The following is a 13,560-nucleotide window of genomic DNA, read 5'->3' on the forward strand; positions in this document are numbered from 1 at the left end:
TCTCGCAAATATCTCCGGAGCCTGATCACTTAGAAAGATGGCGTCTTCGGTAGAGTTGTTCAGTTACCCTGGTGGCAAAATATCATATTTCTTGGCTGATAGCCCTTGAGCTACTGAACTACTTTGCCGAAGACACTAACTTTCTAAGTGGTCAGGCTCCTGAGATATCTGCAAGCAAAAGTGTGATGCTCACTAGTGCCGCCTAGTGGCAAAATTTTGAATCAACTAGCTCAAACAATGATAGTCCTTCACTTACTAAACAACTTTGCTGAAGACGCCATCCTTCTAAATGGTCAGGATCCTGAAATATTTGCAAAACAAAAGTGTAACTTCCATGCCCGCTAGTGCCACCTAGCGGCCAAATTCTGAATTAAATGAGGTACCATCTGATAGCGCTCCACCTCCAGAACAACATTACTAAAGACCCCATGTTTCTATATTATCTGGATTTTGAGATATACCGATTTAAAACTGTGGTTTACTCGAACCGTATATAGTGCGTTTATTATTATGTGACTTCCATGTACATTTGTTGACTTTATCGTAATACAAAGGGTCATACTGTAAATAAAAACGTTCGAGTATTGTTCTTAAGAAGATTCTTGAGCAATACATTTTGGTTTGGTGTCGATAGATATGTTTGTTGCAAAATGATAGCATATAAATCACAACTGTTGTACAAAATACAACAGCGTGAAAGCCCGAAGGTTAAGGGTGATAATAGAAAAGGGGGGGGGGGGGTTCTTGAATGCTTAGTGACCAACAAAGGACCAGGCTTGATGGTTCCTTTGAACCGAGAGAACTACACAAAGAGAACTTGGTGAAAGGCCTTCAGAATTCAGGGCTGGTCTCTCTACGGATTTAGCTACACCTGAGGCTTTACCATTTTACAACAATTATTTATTTATGACGTCACATCTTGGGTACTTAGCTTTTAGGGCCCATTCACAAATTTCATAACGCTGGAGGGGGTGGGTGGGTGTCCACAATAGCCAATTTTAGCGTTATGAAATAAATGAATGAACCCTTAGGTGTTCTCACAGATCTGGAGTTTTGTTGGTGTTGGTGGGTTGGTGCATGGTAGGAGAGTGGCAGGATCGCGATGGCCGACGCCGGTGACGCTATTCTTGGCGGCCAAAGACAATGGCGGTACGCTCTCGAGTTGCAGCACTTTCCAACGGTCACATCATCGAGTTCAACGGAACCGGGGCAACGGAAGCTGGCATGATCTTTCCGGAAGGCACACTGACGGCACTGCACTGACGATCTTGGACTAAAGTACAAAAAAAGGTCCCTTGACGTGGACCTGGACACCAAGAATTAGCACCCTGCGACGTCACTACTTAACCTCTACTTTTCCGCTGTTTCACTGATAATTACCTTTTTCTATTGTTTTTGCTTGTTTGTTGTATTCGTTATTTGTGTGTATAACTGTTCGTAGCTAGTTTCACTATAATTTTTAATTAATTATTATTTTAGGTTAGGTTTCAGACACTACAATAATAACCATACTAACTGGTTTTAACGTACCGTAATCCGGGGTAACATTGATCATTTTTTTGAATATTTCTTAAACATTTGATTTGAAAATGCATGTGTTGCAAATTTTATATTTTTAAAACAAGTACTGCCACCCCATTGTTCGTGTTTATGTACTGTATTTTGTTTTCTGAAAGTTTAAAGCATGTTTAAAAAAATGTTTTTAGTGAGTTTTTGATTTAGCTGATATGGGGTAACATTGATCACACCATGAAAACATCGTTCGGTAATATTGAAAATATCATTACTTACTAAAATCATGGTCCCTGAAGCTGAATATGAAGGTCAAACTCTTATAAGTCATTTACTTTTTGAGTTATTTTAAAATTAAAAACACCTTGAATTGTGGAATACGCCTAAATATATGCAATTTCCTAAGGAAATTCTTCACGCTTTATAATAATTTGTGAATTATGTTTTATTGAACATATTTATGAAAATTTTGACAACGGAGTCGTTTTCGGCGATGTCATTTTTAGTGACAACCGCATTTCTCTTGCTCATATCGTTTACAGAACTCATGAGAGACATGATTCTTTTATGGTGTCATCCATAATCATGAAAATCATTGTTTACAAAAGTTGAAAAATTTACGCATGAACACAACTTTATTTTCGCAAAAACCTTATTGTTTATTAGCTCATGATTAGAAGAAAAAGAAACGCCATTCATGCATTGAAAATATTTCTTCAACAAATGTTGATTCGAGCTTTTTACGAAGAGGGTCATTGCGATCAATTTTACCCCGCTGATCAATGTTACCCCGCCCGGATAAAAACGTATCATTCAGTGAATGGAATAAACCATTAATGTACAATATAACGTATTGGATACAATACAGCGTATTGTAATTGAATGTCGAAGCAACATTATTCTTGTTTGGATATACAATTCAAAAACAATATAATATATTGTAACAGAACACTGTATTGTTTTTAATTGGTTTTATACCTTACAATTTTGGTCAAATTCCTATTTTCGCGTAAAACAATTCTTGCTTTTGTCTATGTAGCTTTGCTGAAAGAACTAAACAAAACAAGTTCAGAAAGCAAGAAATGTTGGATGAAAAATATTCAAAACTTAAAACTAAGTAGTTTTTTAGAAGTCACTTGACATTAGCTGTAACGACGGATGCAACCATGATAAATATCTTTACTTCTATAAAGTTAAAATTATTTTGCTACTTTTGGCACGAATATCCGGTAAGTTGGGGGACAATCCATACAAAATACAAATTCTATACTTTTCACCACTAATTGAAATACAGTTCGTTGAATTGTTTTTGTATTGTACAACAATACACAAATTGCTAATCAAGACAATACATGAGCAATATTTCGTATTGTATTTTCAAAATGTATGTATGAGAAAATATCTAGATTTGTATTGTTACGATACTTAACCACCCATACATTATATTGCAAAAATCTCATAAACCATACAGTGAAATGTTCAAAACAATATATTGTACTGTAATTGTATTGTCATTTCACAATATACTGTATTGTATTTCCAATATATTGAATGGCACTGTTCCAATACGTTATATTGTTTTTGTATTGTATTTTTTATCCGGGCGGATTACGGTACTGTTTCTTCTAACAAACATAATTTTACTAATTTTAACATCTAACATTTTCACGTAACCTAATTTAATAATTTAAGGGGCCCAGATAGCCGTAGCGGTAAACGCGCAGCTATTCAGCATGACCATGCTGAGGTTCGTGGGTTCGAATCCCGCTGGTCGAGGATCGTTTCGTAAAGGAAACTTTCTCGATTCCCAGGGCATAGAGTATCTTCGTACCTGCCACACGATATGCACATGCAAAAACGGTCAATCGGCAAAGAAAGCTCTCAGTTCATAACTGTGGAAGTGCTCATAAGAACACTAATCTGAGAAGCAGGCTTTGTCCCAGTTGGGACGTAACGCCAGAAAGAAGAAGAATTTAAGAAAAGAAGCAACACAGAATTCAAAGGAATTTCACCAATAAAGAAAAACTATCACCATCAAATAAACTATTTAAACGCGCGCGCACTCTACTTCCTTTGGGGATCACTATTTGATAAAAGAGATTGGATTTCTGCAAACCGGCTTTTTATATAGAATACCGTTTCGCATAATTTTATAATTGACATGTGTTTATTTTGCCCGAACTCAAACTGCTCGAATGTATATCACATCTTGTCTGAAATGGGAACACGCACTCACTCATGACATTTTCGTAGACCAATGAGTGTGAAAAATCAATTTGAAAAGGTCTTATTAAGGAAAAAGAAGGAATAAACCTTGTGGTGGAGCCAACAAGTAAATCTAGGAATCAAACGGTTACAAGGACCACGTGATTATTGAGATGAAATCGAATTCAGGTTAACTTCTGCGTCCATGAGTTCTCTCGTGGCGTAGGGGTAACGCGCCCTAACTAGAGATCAGGGAGTCGTGAATTTGATTCTCACCGAGAAGACGTGTAATTTTTTTCGCAAAACTTCACATCAATTTGTCCATTTAATCCAATTGTAAAGTATATGTAATGTTTAGTTTTTCGGTAGTTGTCAAATGTTTTATGTTGGCATTAGAATGTCCATTTCCCAGCCGTTTTACTTGTCCCAGGATTCTGGACAAAAATTGATGCTTGTCCCGGGAAATCCCAGGATCCCGGGATTTTTTAGATTTTCAATAAAATCTGTATACTGCTGCGCGTTGAAAAATGGGTTAACCAACATTCAAGAGCTGCAACTCTCACAGACTGCAACAGTATCGAGCCATTCGAGTGATTTAACTTTTGCATAAAATTGGTAATAACTTTCATATTGTCTAGTAATGCAGCCTTTAACAACCTAATTATAATCTATTGGACCATTGAACAAACAAAGCCAACCATTGCAAGCATAAGGACTGTTCATTTTATAAAGTGGACACCTTGTACATGCAATATCTTTTTAATTTATCAATGAAATCGCAAACAGTTTTCTGTACATCGTTCGACTAATATTGTACAATGTTGTGATAATGAAAAAGCCACCAAAATAATTAAATCTCACGCTAAAAAGGCACAACGTTTAGAACGGTCGATTTTTACAGGTTATCAAATTCAATGATTATTAGAAATTGTCTGGAAAATTCGACAATCTCTATTTTTTATTTTCATAGAAGGCTTGTTCTTCTAAAGTATCATCAATCAGAAGCCTGCTGAAAAATATCAAGTCATTTTTGGAGCAACAACTTTTCAGACATCATGAAATCATTTTTCATGTATGGTATGAGTAGATTTTTTAAGTTCAAAGTACTTCCTGATGGAAGTACTAATATAGTATTAATATAAAAAATAACTTACGCCTTCATAGAGTTGCTTATTAAGTCCCCACTTCATATTTTATGCACAATAGGAAAACAAATGCTTTATTTTCAGTAGACCTCTCAAAAATAGAGGTAATAAACTATAGAGGAAGAATGTCGCTGACATCGCTGTCGGAACATCTTTTGCTGGCGGAGATAAGCGGGGCTATGAATGTCAACGCGAAAATGTATGCAGTTTGACAGTAATATATCCGACATGTTTCCGAGCGAGAACAAAGGGCTCATTCATTTATTTCATAACGCCAAAATTGACCATTTTGGACACCCACCCACCCCCTTGTAACGCTTTTTGTATGAACATTATTCAGCTTTTGTATGGGCCGTAACATCCTTAGGACACCCACCCACCCCCTATATCGTTATGAAATTTGTGAATGGGCCCAAAGGGAACACCAGCGACATTCGTCTTCTATAGTTTTCTATTTCTATTCTCTCGAAGCACCATGACAATCATCAAACTTGGGAACACTGCTGTAATAAAATCAAATTTATTTTCCGTGCATTATTTTTATGATGTGTTGTTCTGAGATAACATATCAACATATTCGGAGAAAAACGCTTAAAATTTGCTGTAGATCGATAAATATTCGTAAATTATTTTAAAAGTATGGGATTTTTTTAAAACGACCATAAAGAGTAAAATGTGTCTACCTAAGAATCCGAGTAAATCTCACGATTTAGCTCTCTATTTAACAAATATGGTTTCTGTAGTAATCTAAACGAATTTTCAACACGCTTTTTACTTAACTTTTTTTTTGCTGAGAGTAAAAGGATGGTATATCAGCAAATTTGGCCATAAAGGATAAATCACTTGAGCAACCTAGGTCAGAGAATGGTGGAATATTGTAGATTTTTCTTAAGCTCTACCTCTAGTAGAATAGTAAAGAATATCACATACAATTTGTTCATTGAAAGGAGGATTTTTCTTAAGCGAAAAATAATGCTTAATTTTGACGAACAGTTTTTTTAGGAGTTTTTGGTAAAACTATATACTTCTTCAACTGAATTACTATGGACACATTATCAGGAGGCCAAAAAAGCATCCACTGAAATCTGCTTTCAAATTTAAGTTCTGTTTTAAAAAGGAGGGAAGACCTAGTTTCACATGGAAAGATACGTTACAGCAAGATTTTTCAAGATATCAAGACATAACAAATAGCAATTGGAAAGCACTAGCAACGGATAGAGAAAAACTTAAAAAGAAAGCAGAACAAATTTATAAGGACAGCAATAGTGAAATTTCGGATGGAGAAGATAGCGAGTAGATATCTGATGACAGGAAGCATTGTTAGAAAAGAAGACGATATACAATAATAAATGTAGAGTAACATAAATAATTAAATGTGATTTAACATACTGCCAAGAACCAAACAGTAAAATTTAATATGATATACCGCTGACCACGGATGATGGATCTAAATACGAAGCCAACGAACATGGGTACAAAGAGGTAAGATACTTTAATAACACTTTATATGACACAGTGGCGCGGGAAGTGGGTAGGACAGGTAGGACATGTACTACGCACGAAAACACCTGGGTAGGACAATCAAAGGGTTGTCCTACACACGATTCAAAAGAACATACATACAAAGGATATTCACATTTTTTTAATATGTATGATAATAAAAGATGATCCAATGAATGATCCTTAAAACAGAACTGGTAGTAGGTTTCATTTTGGAGGCTTGGTCTCTTTTTTAATGCAAGTCTCTTAAAAGTTTCTATTTTTCATGGAAGGTGTTAACCAAAATGGTCTCTAAAGTATATTTTTCCTTATTTTGCTTGCATTGAATCCTGACCCAACATTGTACATGCTCTAAAGAAATCTTCAGACTCTATAACGGGTTCAACAGGCTCTTCAAGAGCTCTGTCTCAGATTCCCCGAGAAAAAGCTTCATGAACTATCATAGTGATTTTATTCAGAATACTTTCAGGGTCTCTTACAGCCCGGATAAAAAATATAATACAAAAACAATATAACGTATTGAAACAGTACCATTCAATATATTGGAAATACAATACAGTATTTTGTAAAATGACAATACAATTACAGTACAATATATTATTTTCAACAGTTCACTGTATGGTATATGAGATTTTTGCAATATAATGTATGGGTGGTTAAGTATCGTAACAATACAAATATAGATATTTTCTCATACAAATATTTTGAAAACACAATATGATATATTGTTCATGTATTGTCTTGATAAGCAATTCGTGTATTGTTGTACAATACAAAAACAACAAACTGTATCATGGTTGCATGCCAGCTAATGTCAAGTGACTTCTAAAAAAACTACTTATTTTGACTTTTTGAATATTTTCCACTCAACATTCCTTGCTTTTTGAACTTGTTTTGTTTATTTCTTTCAGCAAAGCTACATAGAAAAAAGCAACAGTTGTTTTACGTGAAAATAGGAATTTGACCAAAATTGTAAGGTATAAAACCAATTAAAAACAATACAATGTTCTGTTCCAACATATTATATTGTTTTTGAATTGTATATCCAAACATGAATAATATTGCTTCGACATTCAATTACAATACGCTGTATTGTATTCAATACGTTATATTGTACATTAATGGTTTATTCCATTCACTGAATGATACGTTTTTATCCGGGAGGGATCTCTCCAGAAATTCTTCATAAGATTTATTTACGCATTCTTCCAGAAATTCATCCAGCGATTTTTTAAAGGACGCTTAGAAGAATTTGCTCCAGGAAATCCTTGAGAACTCTAAAGCTTCTACCTCAGGTATTATTTTTGCATAGCTTTTTTCCATAGAATTTACTACAGATATTTTAACTAATTCTTCAATCTAATTCTCCAGTTGTTACTCTAGGCTTCTTCCAATGATTTCTACAGTATTTCTTCCGAGGAATTCAACAAAGACTTATTCCAGTGTGTTTGATAAAAAGCTTGATGATTTTTTTTTTCAAGAAACCCTGCGAGAATACCTCTGCCTGTTCATGACGATTCCTTCTAAAATTCATCAACGTTTTCTCCCAGAAATCCATTTTTTTTCTAGGAATTCTCCAGCATTTCATCCAAGTTCTTCCAAAAAAATTTCAAATACCTTGCAATTTTTAAAAAGTTTAAAAGTTTGTTCTAATTTCCACACCAGTTTGCACAACAGCATTTTTTTTTCAATAATTCCGATCATTCCTACACAAATTTCTGTGAAGATTCTGTCCAATGTTTTTCGAGTAATTCTTCCAGAAAATCCTGTAGAATACAATTCCGAGATTTGATTGATTTTTGTTCGATTACATTAGGAAATTGTATAGAAAATCTTCTTGAAGGAATCAGGAGTTATTGCAGCGATCCTTGTTCATTAAGGATTAACTAACAAAAGTTTTATTTACTAGGATTTTCCTTAAAAATAGTTCTTAGATTTATTTTGCAGAAACATATCCCTTGCATTTCCCTGGAGACATTCATGGAACAACGCCACAAAAATATATAAGGCCTACTTGAAAAAATCTCACAGAATTACTGGAGATTTTTTGTAGGAATCTTAGACGAAATCTAGAGTGATTGCTGAAGGTGTATAAAACCTAATACACAATATTGAGGGAAATCGCTAGAATTTTCTGAATTATTATTAATTATTTGAATTTCAGAAGATGTTTTGACCGCGAATCTTGGAGAATGTCCCAGGAAAAGCAATGGAGGAATCGCTGGATAAAATCTTTGAAGAGTTAGGAATTTCTTGAAAAATGTCTCAAAGAATGCTTGGAGGAATTCAGATGATTTTTGAAATAATCTTTGGCGAAATTCCATTTCTGTGGTTCTCTTTGGGAAAATCAAGGTGGCATTCTTAAGGTATCCTAAACAAAATTCTTCGAGAAATTCCTTGGGAAATAATCACTAAATGAAATCATATAGAAGTTTCAATTTTCAATCACTAGAAAGTTTGAAAACAGTAGTATTCCCTCAACTCAACTCAAAACCGACCAAAATGTCACTTATAGCGCTTAAGCCCCTCAAAAATAGTAAACTTCAATTTCAAGTCCAGGGTTTTTTTCTTTGCTTCACTGTGCACAAAATATTTACCAACGTTTGTCCTACCCATGGTTTCGAACGTGGACGCGCCTCTGATATGACATTTTACTATATGTTGGGTATTGGGGAGGGGTAGCCTAAGGGAGTTAATTGAACTGTTGACTGGATGAAACTGTGTGGGGTCGCCAGCCTTTTGTCATGAGAAAACAGCCTTAGTGTTGTCTTCCAAAGGTCTTCAAAGATATTAACTAGCTCTGCTACAACAAACCATCAGGTAGATCATTCCATCCCGGTATGATTCTGCAGCCATAGGTAATCCTTGCGCTGATGGTGGCTAAAAATCATCATCATCATCAAACTATATACTTCTTCAACCATTAGAATTTTTAAGATTTTATATTTTCATAACATTGTAGAATAATAGTTGAAAACTCAGAAAACCGGTTACGATTTTATCAATAAATAAAAAAAATATACAGTTAACTCTCCCTTACTCGATATTCCGTATCTCGATATCGAGTTAGAGAACCATAGTAAAAGTTGGTTTTCATGGCTAACATGATGGTCCCTTGGATTGCATTTGCACTGGTTTTGTGTTCTGTAACTCGATACCTCCCTAACTCGATGGTCCCTTCAATATCGAGTAAGGGAGAGTTGACTGTATAGCATAAACAAAGTGCTCACTTTATAAAATAAACAGTCTTTAGCACAGAAAATAGAAAATATTCGCCTTTGTTTCTTGATCAGAATGAGAGGGGGTAAGCGAATGTTACAAGTGTTGACACACAGTGATCGGCGCCAAGCAGTGGGTGCACTGAAATGAATTTTATTGTAGAAACTACTGAATCCATGGTAAAATTAAGAACTGATGCACCAACGATTTTCAACCAACTACATTAATCTGTTAACTCTACCATAACATAGTCAACACGAAAATAGATTATGTTTATTTAACCAGAGTTGTAGTATTTCTGACTAGAAACATTCTTGATTTGAGAAGTTTAGCATCATACTTTTGACCACACTGTGTTGTACGGTGGGTGTCACGGATTGAAGTACAATAATGCTTTGTAGTGGATGCTACTATGGACATAGTCAAATTTACTGCACTGCTCAGTGATTTTGACCAGATTATAGTAAACTTAACAGATTTTTGTAGTCGGTTGAAAATCGTTGGTGCAGATCTTAATTCTACCATGGATTCGGTAGATTATACAACAAAATTTGTTTGCGTGTGGTGCGTGTCTGTCGTGTTTTTGTTCGTGACTCGTTATCTTCCACGAACGATAAATGGCATGCGTGTTGTATGAATGCAGGCGGATAAATGGGATGAAATTATGGCTCGTGTGTCAATGATCGTTAAATTTTCCAAAGCCTGTCAATAGGGTCCTAAAGCCTGGTTTTAGTGCTAAACGCTTAAGTTTAGGCCAAAAACACATGTTTACTCAATTTTCCAACGTTTTCCGTTAGTTTAGGTCCGAAAAACATTTTTTTATGTTTTTTTAGATTTTGTCACAACCCCTTGGCTTAAACTCAAATTTTGGGTAAATTTTGTTTTCCGTGTCCCTTCCAAAATGTCAGATAGGAACAACCCCAGTGTTAAAACTAAAACCCCTGTGGTGTTTTTGTCGACTAAGCGAACGCCAAACATGATCTCAAGTGTCAAGGTTCATTTATGGACCCAATATTAAAATTAATGTTTGAACATGATATAGCCGTTATTTGAGCGGGAAAAATTGCTAAAGTAGTTGAAATAACATGCTCTTTCGTGTTGTTGAATAAAAACAAGATTTTATCAAACATTTTAGGACCCAATTTCGCTAATTTCGTCACATAAGATTCACAATATTGAAATAAACTACAGAAGGCATAGACCCCAAAAAGAAGTCGTTGGGTCACTCCTTACTCTAGCTTTTATCAAAATTATGTATTAGTGAACCGTATTTGGAAAACGTAATTTAGGTTATAAAATTCATTAAAAAGTTAGGAGACACAAATTTTTGCTACATTTGTTCTTATTATTGCAACAAGCTCTTACATGCGAAATGCATATATTCCCACAATTAAAGAGTCAGCTACCTTAAGAGGCGAGACTAAATTCATGATTTGAATTTTCTGTGAGTCATAGACTTTTTGTGACTCTTGTGCTTTGTTCAAACGAACTGTACTTGAGGACTTTTTTTTATCATATGTGTGACTTTCCGCCAGACTTAATTGTGCTGCCCAAGTAACCATAAGCATTAAGGATAAAGATTATAAAATGAAGTCAAACTTTGAATTTTCAAATGTACAAGACTGGAGAATTTGACAACAGTTTGCGTTGAAAATCAATCAAATTACTTGCTTGCTGTTGGTGACCAATGGGATAAATTTTCAACGCGGAGCGCTGTTTGGTTCTCAAGTCTTGTGCTCTTGAAAATTTGAGGTGTGGCTTCGTTCTATACCTTAAAGCATTACTCTAACTCGATTGAGAATCAACATATTAGTGATGCAATATTGCTTTACGAGAACATACGTAAAGCAATATCACTTCACAGAAACTTTACGAAGGCTGCAGTGCATTACATGTTTTATACTTGCATTAGGCTTGCCAGATAGCATTGCTTCGATAAATGCTTCATCGCAGATAAAAAAGCATGTACTCATTGCATTATTAAAACCAGAACTAATGCTTGGTTCGTTTGTTTGTTTACATACATTTGGCATTTTGGCATCACTGACAATGTATGCTGTTTGAAGTTCTTCGGTGCTCTAGTTTGATTATGTTTTCGTCGGATTACTCGTTTTGAAAAATACCGTGAACCGTTGATTTCGTCGGCTAAGATTACGCCATCTGCCAGAATACATCAGAATCACTACTAAGCAGGAACAAGTCGGCAACATAAGTTGAAAGCAACCGCTCAATCGATTGTATACGATCGGTCAGTGCACGTAGTCTACCTAAAGGAGCTATTTGTATTGCCCAACAACGATTTGGATTTTCGTGAGAATGGATGCATGTCATGTTTGCTCTGGCCCATTGGATTCTGCGAGGGCGATTAATTGCAGTGGATCATGCGGCCGAATATTTCATTTCGTTTGCGTGGGAATGACGAAATCCCAATTCTCATCGTGGTTATCCAAAATTGGTTTATTTTGGTTCTGCGACTCGTGTCGTTTGAATTTCGTACCAGCAATCCATGATCGAGAAAAAATCATTATGAAAGCTTTACGTGAGCTCATTATTAGAACCGATTCGATGGACACACGACTAGGGAATTATGGCGAAAATCTCAGGAAGATCAATAAAACGCTACTTGAATCGCACCAACAGGCGAAATCAAACAATTCGCCTCATACTTTTGTGCAAAGGATTAATGAGATGAATTTCGACGATTCTATCGATGATCCTATCAACCGATCAAGATCGTGTGAAGATACTTCGTTTTTCGAAGTTCTCGATGAAGTAAATAGCACGATTGCACTCCTTCCGGAAAAATTCGTTGTAGGGTCTAACAAGCGAGTGCAAATAGTAACGAATCCGTCGTCTGAATCAAGCAGCAGAAATATTCCTCGAAACGATATCTCCTCTCCTGCCACCCCCGATAGACAAATGAATCAGGCAACCAAAAGGAAGTCACCAGCTAGTAATTTATCCCACAGAACCGTAAATCGAACCGAGTCCAGTGGCGATAGAATTGTATTCGCTAACAACGGAGCTAACTCAACTGCTCTTCCAAGTAGTTTGAAGCGGCCGAATTCAATATCGCTGAAAGTTGCTAATGATATGCAGGTTTCTAATGACTTGGAGTCATTTTACGTAACACCCTTTACACCCGATCAAAACGAGGAAGAAGTGAAACAATATGTGATCGAGATTTCCAATGCTCAGCCTTCGATGGTAAAAGTGACCAAGCTAGTGCCACGAGGAAAGAACGCTGAGGACCTTTCCTTTGTATCGTTCAAAGTGTCGGTTTGCAAAACTGTTTCGAGCGTAGTAGGTGACCCATGGTATTGGCCGGAAGGAATCACTGTTCGCACATTTGAACCCACTACAAAAAACGGTTCAGCTGCACGTCTTCCTGTCTCCAAGTAAAAAGTCACGCAGCATCGGGACACATTACGTTCCCTGTATTACCAGGTTCGTCTTTGCAGTACCACACCACCAACCGACCACACACTTCGACCGATTTGTTGATAGATGACAATGATGACCACTTTGCAAACCACTTGGCTGCACTTCCTGTTTCCTCAGGTAATTTAAGCATGGATATATGTCTTGCCGAAGCCGAACAAGATGCTGCACCATTTTTGAATGAAGGCCTACTTTTGCAGTTTGATGTTGTTCAGTCTGTTCCCGACTCTCCGACATGCCACTTGGCCGCACTTCCTGTTTCTCCAGGTGAGTTGAAGAGTGGTATATGTCTTGCCGAAGCCGTGAAAGATTCTACACGTAAATTGAATGGAGGTTTACATTTTCAGCGCGATTACATCTCCGCTGCAATCACCAGTGAACCCACTTGCTCCTGTGATGATCGAGTGCTGCTATTTTATTTCCAAAATGTTGGAGGAATGAATACGACACTGGCCAAGTACCTGTTAGCCTGCAGTGACGCCACTTATGATGTGATCGCCTTGGTTGAAACCTGGCTCAGCGACAATACTCTGTCTCA

This window comes from Aedes aegypti, chromosome 2 (assembly GCF_002204515.2).
Source record: "Aedes aegypti strain LVP_AGWG chromosome 2, AaegL5.0 Primary Assembly, whole genome shotgun sequence".
NCBI classification, from domain to species: domain Eukaryota; kingdom Metazoa; phylum Arthropoda; class Insecta; order Diptera; family Culicidae; genus Aedes; species Aedes aegypti.